Below are 20,999 nucleotides of genomic sequence, written 5' to 3'. Positions count from 1 at the left end.
AGAGCAAGCTAGTGAGCAGTACCCCTCAAAGACCTCTGCATCAGCTCGTGTCTCTATACTCTACCCTGTTTGTGTTCCTGTCTTAATTTCCTTCACTGATGAACTGTGCTTCAGTGATGAATTATATATCAGTGATGGTCATGGTGTTTCATCATAATAATAGTAACCCAAATTAAGGCAAAGCCCAAGAAGAGTATAACCAGATATTGAGGTAGATCGATTCCCATCTTCCTGAGGAACCACCACCTCACTGATGTCTATAGTGGCTGCACAAGTTTGCACTCTCACCACCAATGGATGAGTGTTTCCCTAGTTCTACATCCTTGCCAGGATGTGCTGTCGTTTGTGTTATTTTGATCTTAGCCATTCTTATTGCTATAAGATGATATCTTAAAAGTAGTTTTGATTTGTATTTCCCTGATGGCTAAGGGTGTTGGACATTTCTTAAGTGTTTCTCAGCCAATTGATATCTCTCTGTTAAGAATCCTTTGTTAAAAAAAGAATCCTTTGTTTAGATTTGTACCCTATTTTTAAGTTGGGTTATTTTTTTTTCTTGATATCTAGATATGATGGTTTGTATATGCTTAGCCTAGGAAATGGCACTATTAGGAGGTGTGGCCTTGTTGGAGTGGATGTGTCACTGTGGGCATGGGATTTAAGACCCTCATCCTACTTGTCTGGAAGCCAGTCGTCTCCTAGCAGCCTTCAGATGAAGATGTAGATAGAACTCTTAGCTCTTCCTGCACCATGCCTGCCTGGATGCTGCTATACTCCAATGTTGATGATAATGGACTGAACCTCTGAACCTGTAAGCCAGCCCCAGTTAAATGTTGTTCTTATAATAGTTGCCTTGGTTATAGTGTCTGTTAACAACAGTAAAACTTTAAGACTCTAGTTTTTAAAGTTCTTTATCTATTTTGGATAGTAGCCCTCTATTGGTCAGATATGTAGTTGGTAAAAATCTTTTCCCATATGCTGCTGCTTTGTCTGATTGGCAGTGTCCTTTGCCATGCAAAAGTTCCCCAGTTTCATGAGGTCCCATTTATTAAATGCTGAACTTAGTGCTTGTGCTAACAGTGCTTTGTTCAAGAAGTCCTCTTTTGTGCTGATGAGTTCAAGACTACTTTCCACATTCCCTTTGATCAGGCTCAGTACGTCTGGTTTTATGTTGAGGTTTGATCCATCTGGAGTTGAGTTTGGGGCAGAGTGCTAAGTCCATTTGCACTCTTCTACATGCAGGCATCCAGTTGGACCAGCACCATTTGTTGAAAATACTGTCTTTTTTCCAGTATGTATTTCTGGCTTTATAAAAAAATCAGGTGTTCATATGATTTATGTCTGTGTCTTCAGTTCTATTCCATTGATCAACGCGTCTGGTTTTGTGCCAATACTCATGCTGTTCTTATTACTATAACTCTGTAATACAACTTAGAATCAGGGATAATGATACTGTTATGTTTTGTAATGTAGTATTATGAGGTATAATTGCAGCAGAGGGAGAGAGATAGGTCTAGTATAAAGGATGTTAACTGGGGGTCGGGGGAACCTGGGAAAGGGGTAGAGACTGAGAAAGGGGTGGAGGTGGGGACACAGAAAGGGAGAAAGAGAGAGGGGGGAGAGGATGGCTGGAAACATATGGGAAGAGGGGGGGTAGGATGGAAAGAGTATGGACTACTGATTTTTATGACTTAATTTTATATCCAGTTACTTTGCTGAAAGTGTTTATCAGCCGTAGGAGTTTCCTGGTGGATTTTTAAAGGGTCATTTATCATACTATGATATCATCTACAAATAAAGTTACTTCAACTTCTTTCTTTCCAACTGTATCCCCTTAGCCTCCCCCAGCCACCCTATTGCTCTAGCTAACAATACTGTATTGAATGGGTATGGAGAGAGTGGATGAGCTTGTCTTGTTCCTGATTTTAGTGAAATCGCTTTTGTGTTTCTCTCTGTTTAAGTTGATGTTGGCTATAGACTTGCTGTAAACTGCCTTTATTATATTTATTTATTTATTTATTTATTTATTTATTTTGGTTTGGTTTTTTTGAGACAGGGTTTCTCTGTATAGCCCTGGCTGTCCTGAAACTCACTTTGTAGACCAGGCTGGCCTCGAACTCAGAAATCCGCCTGCCTCTGCCTCCCAAGTGCTGGGATTAAAGGCGTGCGCCACCACCGCCCGGCTATTATATTTAAATATGTCCCCTGTATCCCTAATCTCTCCAGGACTTTTATCATGAATGGGTGTTGGATTTTTAAAAAAAAGATTTATTTATTTTATGTATATGAGTACACTGTAGCTGTCTTCAGACACACCAAAAGAGGGCATCAGATCCCATTACATCCATTACAGATGGTTGTGAGACACCATGTGGTTGCTGGGAATTGAACTCAGGACCCCTGAAAGAGCAGTCAGTGAGTGCTCCTAACTTCTGAGCCACCTCTCTAGCTCTAGATGTTAGATTTTTGACAAAGGCCTTTTCTGAGTCTAATCAGATGTGGTTTCTTCTTCTTCTTCAGTTTGTTTATACAGTGGAATACATTTATCACTTTTTATATGATGAGTCATCCCCACATCTCTGGGGAGAAGCCTACTTGATCATGGTGGATGATCTTTTTAATGTGTTCTTCAATTCAGTTTGCAAGTATTTTATTGAGAAATTTTGCATCTCTGATCATAAGAAAAATTGGTCTGTAATTCTCTTTCTTTGCTGGTTGAGCATGTGGTTTGGTATCAGGTTAACTGTACAATGGATTGGGCAGTGCTCCTTCTGTTTCTATTTTGTGTAATAATTTGAGGTGTTAACATTAACTCTGCTTTGAAAGTCTGGTAGAATTCTACATTAAAACATGTGGCTCTTGGCTTTTCGTGGTTGGGAGACTTTTGATGACTGCTTCTATTTCAGTAGGGGTTATAGGTTTAAATTGCGTATCTGATCTTGGTTTAACTTTCATAAGTAGTATGTTTCGGATTTATCTATTTCTTTGATTAGACTTTCCAGTTTTGAAGAGTACAGGTTTATCCAGTGTGTCCTTTTCATGCTCTGAATTTCTTTTTTTTTTTTAAAGATTTATTTATTCATTATATGTAAGTACACTGTAGCTGTCTTCAGACACTCCAGAAGAAGGAGTCAGATCTCATTACGGATGGTTGTGAGCCACCATGTGGTTGCTGGGATTTGAACTCCGGACCTTCGGAAGAGCTGTCGGGTGCTCTTACCCGCTGAGCCATCTCTCCAGCCCTCATGCTCTGAATTTCTTCACTGTTGTTTTGTATGTCTCCTTTTCATTTGTTAGTTTGAATATTTTCTCTCCACCTTTCATTTAATTCAGAGAAGAGTTTTTCAGTCTTGCTGGTTTCCTCAAAGAACCAAATCTTTGTTTTATTGATTCTCTGTATTGTTTTTCTTTATTTCAATTTTATTGATTTTAGTCATGAGTTTGACTGTTTCTTAACTTCTCCCTTGGGTGTGATTTCTTCTTTTTCTTCTAGGGCAGTGGCTCTAAACCTTCCTGATGCTGAATCCCTTTAACACAGTTCCTCATGTTGTGCTGACTTCCAACTATAAAATTATTTCATTGTTACCTCATAACTGTCATTTTGCTACTGTATGAATTGTTTTTTTTTTTTAAATTAGGTATTTTCCTCGCTTACATTTTCAATGCTATCCCAAAGGTCCCCCATACCCACCCCCCCACTCCCCTACCCACCCACTCCCACTTTTTGGCCCTGGCATTCCCCTGTACTGGGGCATATAAAGTTTGCAAGTCCAATGGGCCTCTCTTTGCAGTGATGGCCGACTAGGCCATCTTTTGATACATATGCAACTAAAGACAAGAGCTCCCGGATACTGGTTAGTTCATAATATTGTTCTACCTATAGGGTTGCAGTTCCCTTTAGCTCCTTGGGTAATTTCTCTAGCTCCTCCATAAGGGGCCGTGTGACCCATCCAATAGCTGACTGTGAGCATCCACTTCTGTGTTTGCTAGGCCCCGGCATAGTCTCACAAGAGAGCTATTTCTGGGTCCTTTCAGCAAAATCTTGCTACTGTATGCAATGGTGTCAGCATTTGGAAGCTGATTATGGGATGGATCCCTGCATATGGCAATCACTAGATGGTACATCCTTTCGTCACAGCTCCAATTGTAATGTAAATATGTGATATGCAGGACATCTGATATGGGGGGTCATGACCCATAGGTTGAGAACCATTGTTCTAGACATTTTGGGTGTATTATTGAGTTACTAGTATGAAATACCTCCAGTTTTTTTGTGTAGGCACTTAGTGCTATGAACGTGCCTCTTAGACCTGCCTGCATTGTGTCCCATTAGCTAGGACATTCTGTGTATTCATTTTTATTCAATTCTAGAAGGTCTTTAATTTCTTTATGAACTTCTGTTTTGACTCATTTTTCATTCAGTAGCAAGTTGTTTCGTTTCCATGAGTTTGTAAACTTTCTGTTGTTTCTGTCGTTGACATCCAGCTTTAATCTGTGGTGGGTCAGATAGCATCGTCTCAGTTTCCTTGTGCAGTCTTTTGTGTTTGGCTGAAATGATCTGTAAATGTGTTAGGTCCATTTGTTTTATAATGTCAGTTAGTGCCAGCATTTTTCTGTCTAGTCTGTCTGGCAGTGTCATCCCTGGGCTGGAGGTTCTGGGTTTTCTAAGAAAGCAGGCAGAGCGTGCTTGAAGAGCAGGCTAGTAAGCAGCACCCCTTCATGATCTCCGCATCAGCCCCTGCCTCCAGGTGCCTGCCCTGTTTGCTTTCCTGCTCTGACTTCCTTCTGAGATGGACTGTGATATAGAAGCCAAATAAACCTTTTTTTCTTCAACTCGCTTTGGGTCATGTCTTTGTGTCTTATCACAGCAATAGTAACCCTGATATATTCCTAAATATAACTTTCTTAGTCTGTATAACGTTACGTGTGTGTGTGTTTAGGTTGACCATTTGGTATTGGATAACCAGTTGGTGTGCTCTTTCCTGGAGGAGACTATTTCTCCTGCTCTCAGCATTCCTGAGGCTGTGTGGGCTTTCCTCTGTCTCTTGCTGCCCGTGTTTAAGCTCATGTTTAGTCAGTCATGTTAATGAAGTTTTATGGGTGTATCTTCTGGCACGACTAGGAGACAGTTTCACGGCAAACTCCCTGAGCCTTGGGTGTGGGAGTTGTTTGTAGATGTATCCATTGGGACTAGGCTCCCTAGTTCTGTGTTTTGATTGGGTGTGGGTTTTTTTTTTTTTTTTTTGTAATGATCTCTGTCTGTTGCAAAGAGAAATTCCCCTGATGAGGGGCAAGAACTATATTTATCTGTGGGCAGAAGGATAAATATTTAGCATAGTTAGGAACTATGCTTGTTTAGTAATGTGGTAGTTGTAGGTTCTTCTTCAAGATCCATGACTTTGCTAGCACTGGACAGTTGGCTAGGTTTCCAGTACCAGGCATAATTTCCCTTCTGTTGAACAGGTCTTAAGTCCAATTAGCTGCGGGTTACCGACAAAGTATGTGGGCCATTACTGCATATTAGGTGTGTCATGCCATGCTGGTGGCTGTGTGTTCTATGGGTATCAGAGCTGGGCAGGACCTTTGGTTGCTTCCCTCTTTTGATTGGGAGCTTACATGGGACCTTTGGTACCATGAAAAGCTAGTCCTCAGGGAGGCAGCTTCAGGTTAATTCCAGCACAGGGAACTCTAGTCCCTGTATCTGGGGTGCATAGTGTTTTCTTCAGTAGTGACTTAGTAGTTCAGCTCTTGGGGCAGCCAAAGACAATAGCAATAGCCTGTACACTTTGGGAGTCTCTTTACAACCCTGACCAAAAAGAGGACTCAAAAGGGCTTCTCATGCCTGATATTGGCTCTTGAAGGGAGCATTCTCAGACTAGATAAGAAAATTTCATTTAAACTATGTATGTATTTTTAGATACAAACTTAAGTGTATTATATTTATTATTGTTCCCCCCCCCCCCCATTTAAAAACATTTTAAGAAAAGGTTTCTCTGTATTTCTGGTTGTCCTGGAACTCTCTTTGTAGACCAGGCTGACCTTGAATTTAGAGATCTGCCTGCCTCTGACTCCCAAGTGCTGGGATTAAAGGCATGCACCACCATCACCTGGCTAATTTTTCCTTTCTTTATGTTAGAGGTTTGCTGCTTAACTGAGCTAGTACTGCTTAACTCTTTCCTGTTTCTTTACTTGACAAATGTTTTAGTCAGATCTCCCAGACCCTCCTGCCTAGGTATGGCTTTGTTCCTCTTCCTAGTGTAGTAGCCTCCTTCAAGCCATTTTTCAATGGTGGATTAGTGATCATAAATTAATGTATGTTTGTTGTATATTTATTTCTCTTGTTTTAAAGGATGTGTTTATTGACATAGTCTTGGTTGGCAGTTACTTTGTTTCAGTTTGTACTTGGAATACGTTTCCAGGCTCTTCTTTCTCTTAGGGTTTCTGCTGAAAAGTCTGTTGGTAAGGTTCTAAGTTTTCCTTTAGAAGGAGCCTGGCATTTCTCTCTTTTAGATTTCAGTATTTTCTCATTCTGCATTCTCAGTGTTCTAGAGACTGCCATGGGGAAGATGTTTTCAGTAACGGCTATTTGGATACTGTCTCTGTCACTTGGATGTCCATTTATTTCTGTGGAGTTGAGACATTTTTTTGTTACAATTTTATTGTGTTGCTTTGTTTTCCCCCTGTCCCTCTGATGATTATTGTTTTTGAGACAGGGTTTCTCTGTGTATCCCTGGCTGTCCTGGAACTCACTCTGTAGACTAGATTGGCCTCAAACTCATTAATCCTCTTGCTTCTGCCTCCTGAGTGCTGGGATGAAAGGAGTGAGTCTCAATGCCTGGTCCCATCTGGCTTTTTGGGTCCTACACTATTTCCTGACTGCTCTGGAACTCATTACATAGCCCAGGTTAGTATTGAACTCACAATAGTCCTCTTCTTCCCTCTGCCTGCCAGTGCTGAGATTATAACGTGAGCCCTCATGTCTGATTTCTGTTGATTTCCTATGCCTTCAGTCTGTAGCTTGGTTCTCCTTTCTGCACCACAGGTTCTGGTCCATGGGTTTAGTCTTGATCATGTCCTAGAGGTCTTGAATGTTGTGGTCATATTTTTCTGTCCACTTTTTTTCTATCTCAATATAATACGCCTTCACCTTCACCCCCTGAGGCTTCTTTCATACACCAGGTCTATTGGTGGTACTTTGTTTGTTTGTTTGTTTGTTTGGAGACAGGGTTGTAGCCCTAGCTGTCCTGTAATTCATTCTGCAGACCAGGCTGGCCTCAAACTCCCAGGTATCCGCCTGCCTCTGCCTCCCAAGTACTGGGATTAAAAGAGTGGGTACCACTGCCTGCCTTGGTGATAATACCTTTTATTATTTGATTTTGGAGGTTTTCATTTCTAAGATTTCTGGCTTTTGTGTCCCCCAGAATCAGTTCATCAGTGAATCAACTAATCAACATTCCTCCAGCCCCCGACCCCCACCTTCCACCCTTCTTTCTCTGACTGAAGTTTTTGTGTAAGTTGATGAATTTCTTACCCAGGTCTTGAGTCACTTACTTGCTTCATCTGTTTTGTTAATCTTTGACATTGTTCTAGTTTTCTTCTTGCTGCTGTGATAAAACTCTCTAGCAGAGTTTAGATTTACTTACATGCTACTGCCTGTCATTGAATGAAGTCAGGGCAGGAACTCAGGTAGAAACGTAACAAAACAAATAACATGGGAGAGGTTAAGAGCATTGACTGCTCTTCCAAATGTCCTGAGTTCAAATCCCAGCAACCACATGGTGGCTTACAACCATGTGTAATGAGATCTGATGCTCTCTTCTGGTGTGTCTGAAAACAGCTACAGTGTACTTACATATAATAAATAAATAAATAAATAAATAAATAAATAAATAAATAAATCTTTAAAACAACAACCATGCAGGAATGCTGCTTATTGGCTTCTGACAGTTAATGCTTAGTCAAGCTTTCTTATATAGCCTAGGACACCTTCTTGTACCATCTACAGTGGGCTGGGCCCTCCTCCTTTATTAATAAGCTAAGACAAAAACATGCCCGCAGACCAATTTAGTCTAGGGAATTCAATTGACCTGTTTATAGGCAATTTCACCAGGCTTCTCCCAGGGACCTAGCAACAGCTTACATCATCATCTGCTGCTGCCAGGTGCTACCAGTGTGGGCTGCAGATAAAAGGACTGCTCCACTACTCTAGCTCTCTCTCTCTCTTTCCAAGGTTTTCCAGCTGGTCTTTCCTCCTTTCTGTCCTCTGTACCACATCCTCTTCTCTGCTCATGGCTCTGCTCCCATCAGTCTGCCTCCCAGTCTTCATGCCCACTCATCTGCCTCGACTCCATTTCCAGGTCCTCACTCCCTTCTTCCAAATAACCTCTCTTATGCCAGGTCTGTTGCATGGAGTGATTTTTTTAAGGGGGACATCTTGGCATGGGCCCACCACACACCCCCTTGTCACATTATATTTCATAGCAACCTCTCCTTCTCAAATGACTTTAGGGTGTGTCAGATTGACAGATAATGTTAGCTAGGACAAAGATCATTGGACATTTCTGTAAATATATTTTATTTAATTTACAATATGTGTATATGTATCTGTGTGCATATGTGTGGCTTCAGGTGCCCTCAGAGTCAATCATGGCCAGGTGGTGGTGGCATGTGTTTTTTTAAACACTTGGGAGGCAGAGGTGGTCAGATCTTTGAATTCCAGGACAGCCAGGGCTACACAGAGAAAACCTGTCTTAAGAAAACTATAAGCAAATGAATGAATGAATGAATGAATGAATGAACGAACAAATAAATAAAGTTGTGAGCTGCCTAAGGTGAGTGTTGGGAACTGAACTCTGATCCCCTGCAAGAGCAATACATGCTCTTAAGCACTGAGCCATGCCTCTGACCCCACTGATTTGTCTTTAAAGTCTTTCCCCCACTTTATTCTTATGTAGTGTGTATGGGTGTTTTGCCTGCTTCTATTCTGTGTACCATGTGTTTGCAATGCCCATAGAGGCTAGAAGAGAGCACCTGATTTTCTGGAACTGTAGTTACAGATGACTAGGAACTGTCATGTGGGTGCAGAATTTGAACCTGCTTTCTGGAAAAGCATCCACTGTTCTTAACTGCTAAACCATCACTTCAGGGTCCCTCTTTATAAAATAATGAATTTTGGTTTGTGTGTGTGCACATGTGGCTGTTCCTGAGTGTGTGTGTGAGTGTGTGTGTGTGTGTGTGTGTGTGTGTGTGTGTATTACCTGTGTGCAGGAGGCCAAGGATGTCAGAAGAAGCATCATATCTCCTGGAACTGGAGTCCTTGGTAGTTATAAGTTGCTATGGGGATGCTAGGAACTGAACACAGGTCTTCTGCAGAGAGCAGCAAGTTCTTTTAGCTACTGAACCATCTCTCTAGCCCCAAGACTCTTTTACACACCCCCACAAAATGCACACATATCCATACACTGCACACTGGTTGTGTTTGTTTGGAGAACTTTAACAGCCCATAACTTGCTTGTATATTCTTCCATTGAAGAACGTTTCACTGCTTCCTCTTAGTTCTTGTGCATGGTCATCACAGACATGTTTGTGCAAATATCTCTTCAAGATTCTGCTTTGACAGTCTCATTTATAATAGCCAGAAGCTGGAAAGAACCCAGATGCCCCTCAACAGAAGAACGGATACAGAAAATGTGGTACATTTACACAATGCAGTACTACTCAGCTATTAAAAATAATGAATTTATGAAATTCTTAGGCATATGGATGGATCTGGAGGATATCATCCTGAGTGAGGTATTCCAATTACAAAAGAACACACATGATATGCACTCACTGAAAAGTGGATATTAGCCCAGAAACTTAGACTACCCAAGATACAATATGCAAAACACAAGAAGAAGGAAGACCAAAGTGTGGATACTTCATTCCTTCTTAGAATGGGGAACAAAATACCCATGGGAGGAGTTACAAAGTTCAGAGCTGAGACAGAAGGAAGGACCATCCAAAGACTGCACCACCGGGATCCAACCCATAAACAACCACCAAACCCAGACACTATTGCATATGCCAGCAAGATTTTGCTGATAGGACCCTGATATAGTTATCTTCTGTGAGGCTATGCCATTGCCTGGCAAATACAGAAGTGGATGCTCACAGTCATCTATTGGATGGAACACAGGGACCCCAATGAAGGAGCTAGAGAAAGTATCCAAGGAGCTAAAGGGGTCTGCAATCCTATAGGAGGAACAACATTATGAACTAACCAGTACCCTCCCCCCGTCCCCCGAGCTGTGTCTCTAGCTGCATATGTAGCAGAAGATGGCCTAGTCGCCCATCAATGGGAGGAGAGGCCCTTGGTCTTGTGATGATTATATACTCCAGTACATGGGAATGCCAGGGCCAGGAAGTGGGAGTGAGTTGGGGAGCAGGGCGGGGGGAGGGCATAGGGGACTTTGGGGATAGCATTTGAAATGTAAATGAAGAAAATATCTTAAAAAAAAAAAAAGCTCCTGCTTTCAGTATCTTTCTTTGGATATATATCCAGAAGTGAAATTGCTAGAATATACAGCAGTTCTACTTAATTAATTTAAAAGCAAGATCTTGCAGGAGTGGAGAGGTGTGTCGGTGGTTAAGAACATTTCACGATCTTGAAGAGGACCTGAATTTGGTTCCCAGCACCCATGTTGGGTAGCTCACATCGGCCTGTAACTCCAGCTCTAGGGCATCTGACACCCTCTTCTGGCCTCTGCAGGCTGCAGGCACACACTCATAAAGACACATGGGCACACACATAAGTAAAACCAAAAACATCCTCTACAAAAGAAGCAGCTCTGACCTTGTCACCCAGACTGGCCTCAAACTTGTGTCACTTGTGATGCTTTTGTCTCAGTGTCCTGGGTGCTAAGATTGTAGGCCTCTGCCACAGTGTGTGGCACTTTTGTATTTAAAAAATGACTGAGAATGGGGTACTGGAGAGATGGCTTAGTGGTTAAGAGCACTGACTGCTCTTCCAGAGGAGCTGGGTTCAATTCCCAGCACCCACATGGCAGCCCACAACTGCCTGTAACTCCAGTTCCAGGTCTTCTGACATCCTCACATTGGTATACAATTATTTTTAAAAAAGGATTAAAAAATAAAATAACAGAGGACAAGCCTAACATAAAAGGCACCACACACACACACACACACACACACACACACACACACACACACACACCTTGAACCTTAGCAAGTGTTCTGGTGAGCTACTGTGATTCCTGTCACTGGGATACACACCTTAACCAAAAGCAACTTGGAGAGGTAAGCATTCGTTTGGCTTACAGGTTACAATCCATCATCAGGGAAAGCCAAGACAGGAACCTGGAGGCAGGAACTAAAGCAGGGACCATGAAGGAGTGCTGTTTATTGATTTGTTCAGCAGGCTTCCTTATATAATCCAAAACCACCTGCCCAGGAGAAACACTACCTTCAGTGAACTGGGCTCTTCCACATCAATCATTAATTAAGAAAATGCCCCCACAGACGTATCTACAGGCTGATTTGATAGAGGCATTTTCTCAGTCTTTCTCTGTTCCCCTTGGCCCCCACTATGTAACCTTGGCTAGCCTGGAACTCACTTTGTAGACCAGGCTGGTCTTGAATTCAGAGCGTTCTTCTTGCCTGTGCCTCTAGGATTAAAACCATGTGCCACTACTGCCCATCTTGGAAATTATAATGCAATCAGCAAATACAGAATCCTTCAGTCTGTTGTCAACAAGAGGATCAATTCCTCTTCTGAGTCTCTTCAAAGAAGCTAAAACATAGGCAGTGGCAGAACAGCAGAGACCTTCTGACTTGTAACTGACTTTGGTTATTGATAACATGTCACCATATTGACATTTGCATTGAAGAATGGGCTCCTGTACATTATTAGCACAGCAAGCTTCTGCGTCACAACAATCAAAATGTAGTCTCCACCTCCAGCAAATGTGAGTCGTGTCTAAGTTCTAGGAAGCCTGTTGTTTCAAAAGTATCAATGGTTTGTAATAGAGGGAGCATTGGGTAGAGGGTCAGAAAACTGGAGTTTGTGTTCCGGGCCGTTTATCGTGTGACCCTAAGCGTCTTATGGTTTCCTGAGCCAATGAACACATTTTCTTTCCTCTCTTTGTGTTAGTTTCTTACCTGTCCCCGCAGACTTGGCCATAGCAAATTGGATGGTGGATGTGAAGAGATTGTGTTTTTTCTCCCCAAATATTGCATCGGCCTGGGAGGTAGATAGAATATTGAGTTCATATGAAACATCAGTTTCTCGTTGTGTTAATCAAGTGCTCTTCCAATATCAATTTCAGTTCTTTGGTTACTGGTTAACAGGAGTGAAAGAAGGGTCCCCTAGGAAGCAGATTTTGGTTGTTTGTTGAAGCATGTCAAAACTGGCAGGTTTGTCCTTTGTCCCAAGAATCAGGCTGTGTGGGCTGGATCTATATGCATTTTTTTATAGGTGTCTGGTTTGAGAATGTACATGTACACATATTTGTTTTTTATGGTTTTAATGCCAAATCTCTTGGTTCCACTGATACTACTGCTGCCCCCCCCCCCAACACACACACACTTTGCTTCTGGACTGCTCTGTGAACAATCTTGGTGTAGGGAATGCTTTGTTAAAGTTGCTCTCATAGAGAATCTAGTGTTGGAAAGATTTGCTTGGAAGGAGTTTAATCTGGAATGCCAGAGCATTATCTCAGTAGAGTTGCAGCAAGAAGCATCCAGGTTGAGAGGTAAGCGACAGTGTGCAGATAAGGGGAATGGTAGGACATGTCCAGCTGTAACAGCATAGTGTCATAGAACCATAGCAAGCCTATTGGCTCATGGCATTGATAAACAACGCCCCCCCCCCCCAACTGACAATGTAGAACAATGGCCAAAGGAACTGAGGTCATACAGAAGGGTTGTAGGGAGTTGGAACAATTGGTATGGACAGCTCCTAGAGGTAAGCAAGACCTTTTGTAAAGGAGAATGGCCTGTCATTCATTAGCACACAGGCTCCACATTCCACAAATGTAGTAACTGCTTTCCCACAATTCTAAGATAGGTGCACTGTATTATTTTTCAGAAGCAAATGCCAATTAGATATGAAAATGTCATGTCTCCAAGCAGCAGTGTAGTTCCTGGCTTGTTCCACCAACCACTGAGAAGCCAGAGTTGCAAGGCTGTAGAACAGCTAAGGTATTTGTTCCTTCGTCCCAGAAGGCTCTGTAGAATTTCCCAGGTCTGAGACTTATGTTTGTAATACTTGTGGTTAAAGAAAAAATTTACAGGGCCAGAGATGTTGAGGACAAATCCCTGCTGTGTATTTCTCAAAGACTTTTCCATGTTGGGAACTGGGATTTTCTCTGTCAGCGTAATCTGAGTGTAGTAGCCGATGTGTGCCTATGCACTTTCATTTATGACTTGGAGTTAGCAACAGAGACTCCTGAAAGTGGCGCCGGCAAATCAAACGTGAGGCATCAAATTGCCTGGTTTGAAGAGTGAGGTCTTTAGACCCCCTACAGTCTGATCTACCTGTGAGTAGGAAATGTTAGCAAAGTGTAAGGCCCTGCAAGGGACAGCAGAACTGCATGCTCTCCCAGCTGCAGGCTCTCCCAGCTGCAGGCTCTCCCAGCTCTGGATTTGATTTCTGAGTCTTTAAATCACCACTTTCCCCCAGTTACCATTTATTTCAGTGTGTTTGTTTGTTTTGTTTTTTTGAAAAGGCTTTAAGTTCCACAAAATATCTCTTGTGTATGGAATCTGTAGACCAGATATGGGGATAGTCTTGTCGCTTGGGTTGCTTTTGTTTTGAAGGGTAGACTTTGAAAGAAATGCTGGCATGTTTTGAGGCTAGTGGGGCTACCACTGTGGGCATTTTCTCTTCCTTGAGGAATGAAGTCTTTCCAAGTGTCCTGTTAATATTTACCTACAGCTTGCTGAATACTGGACACTGGGTGGCAAAAAATGCATTTGGAAGTACACACTTAATAGATTCTAGATGCTCAGATCTGTAAGGAAATGAAATTGGATTCCTGGCTCATCCAGGTGTCACTAAAACACACACTGAAAGGTTGCCCAGCAGCCGTCATGGACAGAAAGTCCCTGATACTTTTTTGCTGAGAAAATATTTTAAAATAATGAATAAAATGTAGAACTGTCATCTAGGTATAGTTTATGTCACTCTAATTACCTTGACACTTGGGAAGCTAAGGCAGGAAGATTGAGTTTAAGATCAGTCTGGGCATGCTCTCTCTCTTTTCTCTCTCTGTCCATAGATAGATAGATAGATAGATAGATAGATAGATAGATAGATAGATAGATAGATAGACACATGTAGTTAGTGGCCATAGATACAAACATATAGTTAGTGGCCAGTATACATCTATTATAAATATACTATATATAGTGGCCAGTCTGGTATACAGTTTGAGACCCTTTAGGACAGGGAAGTAAAGAGAGGTATAATTTGTCAGTTGTTTTACACTGGGTATTTGACAGGAGTTGGTGGGACAGGTGGAGAAGTGGCCCACATTTTCCCACTTACACATAGCTTGGAAGGAATTCCCTGCCACTTCGTGTAGGTTTCTGGTGATTGGCCAGGGCTAATAAGCTCTGACATGGCCTGAAAGAGCTCACTTGTTTCTCCTTTGCACTCCTAGATTTCTCCCAGTGAGGAGTGCCAGCGTATTCTTCTGTTTGTCCAGACAAATCTATAAAATAAAGGCAGAATGCAGTAAAATGTCCAAGTTTGTTACCTAAATAACCATATACAGAGAAGGCTATTGAGGGAGCTGAGACTCAGGACCAAGACCAGTTCCCAGCTTTTGCTTCAGGGCAGCTTAAAGTGTTAGGCTGGTGGGAGATCGAAGATGTCTGCTTGTTCTAACTAACAGGTTACTTCACATACACACAGACACACACCCCACCTGGGGACTTGCTTTGTTTATTTACAACATGAGAAAGGAGGGGGGTCTCTGCTTGAAGGTCCCAGTCACTCATGTAACAAGAACATTCATGTGGCAGTGGGTTACTGTATACTTGCAAGGTGACAGGGTGTGGCCCAGGTGTTGAGGAACATCAGATAAAACTCCTGTCAGGGAGCTTTTCTTCCCACCAGGAAAGAGGTGACACACAGGACATGAGAATGTAACATGTGGCCAGTATTCCTGAAGACTATTAAGATCATTGCTATAGCCAAGCGCCTCTGGATACCTAATGGCTTTGTGCTATATATCCTGAATATAATCTTGGAACAGAAAGATTTTAAGTTAAAGGCAAACAAAGACCCAGAAAAATCTAGGTGAAACTGTGCCTTCAGGTGATGGAATGATAGTGGTGTGTCAGATGTTGAAGGAAACTTGTCAGAACAAGGAGCTTAGGTGATTGGGAAGATAAAAGGTCCTCCTTGGACAGTCACATTTGGGTCGCACCCAAAGGAAGGAGCATGATATTCTATATCCAGGAGATGTATAGTTAAGACACACAGGGCAAGGAAAGACCCCTCAGGAAAGAGCAACTTGAGATAGTTTGGAGAGGAAGGAGGCCAAGGTAGATTGACGTGGATGCCTGCAAGTCCTGGTGAGGACTGTGCCTGACTCTGGGCAGATCCTGGCAAAAAGGTGGATCAGGTAACTTCCGTGTCCCACAGAGCTATTCTACCACTGGCTGCTCAATGATCTTGTGAATATTCCCACTAGAGGGCATTGCAAAGCCTAAACGTGGGCTGAGAAATTTGAGCCAACTCCCACCAACCTATTTTCCTACAGAGTTATAGAAAGAAGAGCCAGCACTCTTCAGTGAGAGTGTTTCCTTTTCCTTTTCCTTTTTTTTTTTTTTTGAAAACTTGCATGTTTTACTTGCACGAGTGTTAATGCACCATGTGTGTGCCCAGTGCCCACGGAAGCCTGAGGAGGGCACTGGATCCCCTGAGGACTGGAGTTACAGACATTCCTAAGCAACTCTCTGGGTGCTGGGAATTGAATCTGGGCCCTCTGGAAGAGCAACAAGTGCTCTCCCTTAATTGCTGAGCCATCTCGCTAGCTCTGTCACACATAGAAGTGTTTAAGAGTGCCGAGAGCCATTCTGTGACACAGTGATGGACTCCATATAAGACATGGTGGTTAAGAAAATGTATTGCTTTCCCACAGGACCTGAATTCAGCTCTTGGCACCCACATCAGGTGGCTGACCTGTAACTCCAGTACCAGGGGGAATCCAACTCTCTTCTCTGGCCTCCATGGGCAACTGTGCTCATGTGCACATACCTGTACGTACCCCCACACATACATACAACTAAAAATAAGCTAAACATAAAAAAATCATCTGTGTCTAGTCAATCACATTCCATTGCTATAACTGTGAATTTAAGACACAGTTTTTGTTAACTTGACATAAATTAAAGTCATTTAGGAAGAGGGAACCTCAACTGAGAAAAGGGGCCCACCAGATTGGCTCTATGGGAGAGTTTTCTTGACTAATGATTTATGTGGGAGAGGACTATCCCTGGACTGGCGGTTCTGGGGTATATAAGAAAGCAGGCTGAGCAAGTCAGGAGTGAGCAAACCCCAAAGCAGCTAAACAGTGATTTGCTTTGCTTCATTCAGTTCCTGCCTCAGGTTTCTCCCTTGACCTCCATCCATGATGGACTGTGAGCTGAACTTAAATCCTTTCTTCCCCAAGTTGCTTTTTGGTAATGGTGTTTTTATCACAGCAGTAAAGACCCTAACTATGACAATACTGAAATTCCTGAGGCAGGCTAACAGAAAGAAGAAGTTGGTTATTGGGAGATTCACGGGCTTAGCTCTGTTACTGCCTTAGTGCTCCCAAGGATCTCGTGGTAGATAGTTATGATGAGAGTGTATGCTGAAAGGAGAGAGACCACATCACCAGCGACAGGAAACCGGAGTGTGACTCAGTGGGCTGGCTTAATCTCAACACCAGTTGTGTTTAGTTCTAATTTAATCTTGATACAATCTAGAATCCCCTGGGGGAAAGGGCCTCTGACAATGACTGATGGATTATTTTGATTGTGTTCACTGATATGAAAGGACCTGCCTACTGTGGGCAGCACCATTCTCTGGGCCTTGGGTCCTAAACAGAATGAAAAGGAGAAAGCTAGCTGAGCAAGCATTCATTTATTGCTCTCTGCCTTTGATTGTTGTTGCAGTATGATTAAGGGTTTCAAATACCTGCTGCCTTGAGTTTACTAAAATTATGGACTATATATAACCTGAAACACATACACACACACACACACACACACTCTCTCTCTCTCTCTCTCTCTCTCTCTCTCTCTCTCTCTCTCTCTCTCTCCCTCTCCCTCTCCCCCCCTCCTCTTTCCCTCCATCCTTCTTTCTTCCCCTCTCTTTTTCCCTCCCTCTCTCCCATCTTCCCCCCTCTCATCTTCCCCTCTCCCTCTCTGTTTTTCTAGACAGGGTTTCTCTGTGCAGCCCCGGCTATCCTGGAACTTGCTCTGTAGACCAGACTGGCCTCAAACTTACAGAGATCACCTGCCTCTGCCTGTCAAGTGCTGGGATTAAAGGTGTGCGGCACCCTGCCCAGCAGTGCTCTCTCTCTTAAATTGCTTCAGTAGTGGGTATTTTATCATAGCAGCAGGAAACAAAACTAAGACACTAACTCTCTCAAGAATTTAGAAATCCTCTCTAAGAGCGACCTTACTCTCTTCTTCCAAGCACAGCTGCACCAGTGACCCAGTGACTTCTTTAACAAGGCCCCACTTTTAGGCACTACTACACTAGGGCACACAAGCTCTTGGGGGATATACTCAGATCATAAGCAAACTGCCCCCCTCCTGCTCATCTGCTTCCCTCAAATCCCTGGCAACCACTGCCTCTTAGCTGTGCTCTAAAACATAGGGCTGGAGCAGGGATAGGAAAAGAACTGAAGGCACCTTTGGTTTTCTTGTCTCTTCGACAAAGCCAAGTTACTTTGTTTCTACAGGCTTGGTTAAAATTTCTCCAGAGGAATGTTAAAAATTCAAACTGTTTCTAGTGAAATTTAAAATTATGATGGAACGTCTAAGAGTGGATCCTTAAAATTCTTTTTAATTTTAAAATTCATCCCCAGAGATTCCTACTCTGAGAATTTAATAGATCAGCTGTCTTAGAAGTTGAGGTAATTGAGATGCAACAGTAAAAAGTTAAAAATAATCGCTGTGGCCTTCCTGGAGGCCTTGGGAATGTGTGCGCATTTAACCTGAAAGTGCCTCATTGATTGTATTCAAGGGGGCTCTCTCCACACAGTGACATCAGACTCTGAGTAACCTCTGACCAGCACAAAGCCTGAAAAATGCTGAAACCCATTACTGATGTTAAAGGAGCAAGAAATAAACTAGAAAGAGGCTGGGACAGGGTCTCTGGGTAGCCTCGGCTGTCCCAGAATTAGCTCTGTAGACCAGACTGGCCTCAAACTATCTATCTGAGATCTTTCTGCTTCTGTCTCTCGAGTTCTGGGGTTAAAGATGAATATCATCACCCAGTGAAGCTGAGGTTGTCACCAGTATTACTTTAGCTCCATAACCAATGTTATGGAGTATAATACTAAAGTAGAATATTCAACTAATGTTGAAGTATAATAATAAGCTACACATTAAAATGTATAACTTGATTCTGGCCAGTGGATGTCAGACTATCTTTATAATCACGATAGTGAACACATTGGCGCCTCTGCAAGCTTTCTTGGGTCTCTGTAATTCAGCCTGCTTTTTAAAAAAATCCTGTCTGTAGCAACAATTAATATGTCCTATTTACTACCTTAGTTTTGTATCTCGTATAGTTATATATAATTTTATAAAAAGCATATAAAGCAAATTATGCAGAAAATACTTGTAGGGTTACTCATTTAGTCTTTCAGTGTCAATATTTTGATATCTATCTACATTTCTGGATCAGTGAATCCTTTCCCTTTTGTTATTATTTATTTGCAGTGCTGGGGTCACACCCGAAGCCTTGCACACAGACAAGTGCTCTGCCACTCAGCTCTCTCCGTCCTAGGCCATTTCCCTGGTTCATATGTTGAAATTCTTTTTTTGTTTTGTTTTGTTTTTTTCCATTTTTATTAGGTATTTAGCTCATTTACATTTCCAATGCTAAACCAAAAGCCCCCCATACCCCCCCCACTCCCCTACCCACCCACTCCCCCTTTTTGGCCCTGGCGTTCCCCTGTACTGGGGCATATAAAGTTTGCAAGTCCAATGGGCCTCTCTTTGCAGTGATGGCCGACTAGGCCATCTTTTGATACATATGCAGCTAGAGACAAGAGCTCCAGGGTACTGCTTAGTTCATATTGTTGTTCCACCTATAGGGTTGCAGTTCCCTTTAGTTCCTTGGGTGCTTTCTCTAATTCCTCCATTGGGGGCCCTGTGGTCCATTCAATAGCTGACTGTGAGCATCCACTTCTGTGTTTGCTAGGCCCTGGCATAGTCTCACAAGAGACAGCTATATCTGGGTCCTTTCAGCAAAATCTTGCTAGTGTATGCAATGGTGTCAGCGTTTGGAAGCTGATCATGGGATGGATCTCTGGATATGGCAATCACTAGATGGTCCATCCTTTCTTCACACTTCCAAATTTTGTCTCTGTAACTCCTTCTCTTTTTTTTTTTTTTTCATGTAGTATTTTTATTGATCCTCTGGGACTCACATCATGCACTCCACCACACTCACTTCCCAGTCTTCCCATGTTCATCCCTCACCCTTGTGACCTCCTCCACCAAAAAAAATAAATAAATAAAAATTAGGAAAAAAGAATCCAATTTGTGTTCTCTATATACTCACCAGAGCACTGTCAAACTCTCAGTGGCCTGCACCTTAAATAGAACTGAGTCCTTCCCATCCTGCAACCCTGGGAATCCATCAGTTGAGGAGAGCGACAGTTCAGCATCCCCATCACACTTTTTAAGAGTTCTCATCAGTGGCTTCCTGTCTAAGCTGTTACCTTTTTTTGCGGGGGTGGGGGTTGGGAGTAGAGATTGTCAGAGAAGTCTTCCATGTCTCTCCCTCCCACCCATGCATCTGCAGTCGTCCATACCACAGCAAAAGTGGCCTCCTTGCTCTTCCCAGTCTGAGGGAGCACAGACTGTGGGTCTCCATTTGGTTTCTGGCAGCAGAGGCCACAGACATCATCACAGACCCCTGGCTGTGGTGGTAACACCGAACTAGACAAAGCCATCTCATTGCAGCATGGGCCTGGATATCACCATGGCGTCAGGTGGCAGCACAGGTCACCCACATCAGTATGGCCCTCGGCAGCTGCATTGCCATGACGTTCAGTGGTAACATGGGCATTGGACACCAACAAGGCCTCGGGCCCCAGCACAGACCAGGGACTGCTCCATCAGCGGCAGCACGGACCCAGACATCATTGTGGCATCAGGTGGCAGCCCTGGTCACTCACATCAATATGACCCCTAGTAGTAGCAGGTTCAACAGACATCAACATGGCTTCAGGCTGTATCACAGACTGCAGACATCTGCATGGCTCTTGGTCCGTCTGCTATGGTGTTAGTGTGTGTTCTCAAGTGTTAAAGCTTGATTCCTAACAGTGGTGTTGGAAAGGAGCCCCTTGAGAGACTATAACTCGTGGGAGGATACCGCCTCCAGAAGAGCTCTGAGCTGGAGAGGTTCCGGCTTGACTGAGATTTGGTGTAAGCCTGTGTTAGAACCCCAAGTCTCTCTGGGTTCCTGTTTGGCCCTGTGATCCCTCGCTTCTATTTCTTACTACAGGGGCCCTATAGTGAACTAGCAGTTTGGATTTTAAGCCTTTATAACTATGAAGGAAATACTCTTTTTCTTTATGAAATTATGCAGCCTCAGCCATTTCATTATAGTAAGAAAACACACATTTTTATTATGTAAGTAACTAGGAGTGGATTGTTTATAAGTTTATGTTTTGCTTACTTGTATGTAGGGAGGTGTAGGATATGTGTGCGCGTGTGTGCATGTGTGTGTGTGTGTGTGTATACACGTGTACAGAGACCAGATG

At 42.9% G+C, this 20,999-nt stretch overlaps 1 long non-coding RNA gene and 1 pseudogene across 1 annotated transcript in view; both read left to right on the top strand.

Annotated features, from left to right (window-relative positions):
* Gm2716 (predicted gene 2716) overlaps positions 1-20,999 on the top strand; it is a 73,710-nt gene that overhangs the window by 31,145 nt on the left and 21,566 nt on the right. The gene's annotated exons all lie outside the window — the stretch shown is intronic.
* Positions 12,659-13,188, top strand: Gm18678 (predicted gene, 18678; annotated as a pseudogene).

The sequence above is a fragment of the Mus musculus genome, chromosome 8, assembly GCF_000001635.26.
Source record: "Mus musculus strain C57BL/6J chromosome 8, GRCm38.p6 C57BL/6J".
Classification (NCBI taxonomy): Eukaryota; Metazoa; Chordata; class Mammalia; order Rodentia; family Muridae; genus Mus; species Mus musculus.
This window is presented reverse-complemented; position numbering and strand designations above follow the sequence as displayed.